The sequence below is a fragment of the Halyomorpha halys genome, unplaced genomic scaffold, assembly GCF_000696795.3.
Source record: "Halyomorpha halys isolate HHAL.00 unplaced genomic scaffold, Hhal_1.1 Scaffold109.1, whole genome shotgun sequence".
NCBI classification, from domain to species: domain Eukaryota; kingdom Metazoa; phylum Arthropoda; class Insecta; order Hemiptera; family Pentatomidae; genus Halyomorpha; species Halyomorpha halys.
In genome coordinates, this window is record NW_027107176.1 from 1,317,438 (window position 1) to 1,319,504 (window position 2,067).

At 36.3% G+C, this 2,067-nt stretch overlaps 2 protein-coding genes across 2 annotated transcripts in view; one reads left to right on the top strand and one right to left on the bottom strand.

Moving 5' to 3' along the window:
• Positions 1 to 2,067, bottom strand: part of LOC106677814 (ly6/PLAUR domain-containing protein 6B) — a gene marked incomplete in the record, with an annotated part of 623,095 nt that overhangs the window by 606,837 nt on the left and 14,191 nt on the right.
• The window catches only part of LOC106677813 (lysosomal aspartic protease), a gene marked incomplete in the record, with an annotated part of 107,070 nt that overhangs the window by 54,526 nt on the left and 50,477 nt on the right, over positions 1 to 2,067 (top strand).

A 2,067-nucleotide genomic window follows, 5' to 3' on the forward strand; every position in this document is an offset into this window, starting at 1 on the left:
GTTTCACCCCACTTTGCAGGGCTTCATCAGGGCTAAAAAGATACAAAAAAAAAAGAAAGAAACTGAGAATATCACATTTTTTTTTATTTATTTAATTTAATTTACAACTGTACAAAATAATACAATAAGTAACTATGTTTCATATACACTTGAAAATCTTGGGAAGGAACCACCCATTGGTGGTACTTCAAACATTAATTTAAACTAGAAGGTCCCGTGGCCATCTTCTTTTAAAGAAAATTAAATTAAAATCTATACCGCTACAACCCATGAAGGGTCAAGGGTTCAGTACTCTGTAAGCAAGTACTGTTACTAGACCAACGGTTGTGCAAGGAGGTGATTTGATCAGAATCACACTCGACCGCCAGATTTTTACCCAACTAAGTGTACCCAATTTATTATGTCGGGTGGACCCAAGGAGGGTTGACTCGCGGCTACAGTGTAACAGAAAACACTTTTAAACAAGCTGGATTCGAACTAGGATCCTTGGAATTAGTAACATCGAAAAGAAATCATTACGATAGACAAATACACGAATCGAGGTTTCAACACAAAATTGGACATAAAAAATTGAAATTTATGTTACTCTAACCTAATAAATACATTAAATATAATTAACAACACCAAATAAAAATAGACTAAATACAAAACAGAAATAACAGACAGACTACCTGCTAGAAAAAACACACACTCTACCTCCATCTCAACCCTATTCAGTTCTGGCACAAACTCCGAGTTAGTTGGATCACAGCATGTAGAATAATGGGCAATTATAAGTAATGTTTTATTTAGTAGTTATTAATCTTCTTTTTTTTTTAATAATTTATTTATTGATATTTACAACTGTATACATATATACACATCAAGTAAATTTGCTTTAACTGATATTATGACATGCTAAAAACATGTGGAGAATCTACCCATTGATAGAACTCCAAAAACATTTCTAAAGGAGAAGATCTCAAGGCCATCTTCTTTTCAGACGCCTAGGAGGATTATTAGGTAGTGAAGGAGAAGCCAGGTTAGAAACGAGTTGGTTTGGGTGGTTGGGAAGTTTATTATGGAAGGACTGGTATCTGGTTCTGGTGAAATCGGCAACATATGGCACATTGAGGTCCTGATGGATGACTTGATTCGTGACAAAGTAAGAATCATTAAGGAATTTACGAAGGTTTTTGGACTAAGGATAGGATTCGGGAGGAATTAGATGGTTTAGTGGAGCTCCATAGCTCAACTCCATATGTCCAAATAGGCCTTATAATAGTCATGTAAATCAGTCTTTTGTAATGGATCGGACGTTTAGACCGTTTGTCTTGTAAATGTTGTAATAGTCGGAATCGACGAGCAGTTTCCTGTCTTTTCAGTCTTGTATGAGGATTCCATGTCAGTCGTTTGTCCAGATTTAGTCCTAAGTAACGGATCTGTTCAACAGGAATGAGTGGGGTATTATTAAAAGATACTGTAGGGCAAGACGAAGGTTTACGACGAAGGGTAAATGTGATTTGGTGGGATTTATTGGAATTTATTTTTATCCACCAGTTTTGGTACCATTCTTCGAGGATGGTGATGTGGGATTGGAGGGATTGGGATACAATGGAAGGATCATTATTCACTGACAATAGGCATATGTCATCAGCATACGTGGTCAGAATAGTGTTAGAATGGGTTGGGATGTCAGCTGTAAAAACTGTATAAAGGATAGGACCAAGGATACTACCCTGAGGTACACAAGCAGACTAAGGAAACAGCGATGAATAAGAGCCGTTGAGATTTACTTGAAATAACCTGTCTGAGAGATAAGAACGGGTAATGAGATAATATGTAGGGGGTAGGAATTTAAAAAAAAATAAAAAGTTGATAAGTTATAATATTGAGTGTATATATATATATATTGCTATGTATCGAGTTTTGGACATCCGGGATACTATTAAGGTGTTTAGTCATCTGCGCCTGATCAGCGTATCCTTCTGGGAAGCTTTTAGCATCCTCGGATGTGAAAACATCTGTATTAAGTTTGTCACATTACCAGAGGCCCCTGAGAAAATTAGATTGACAAACCTTTAAGTA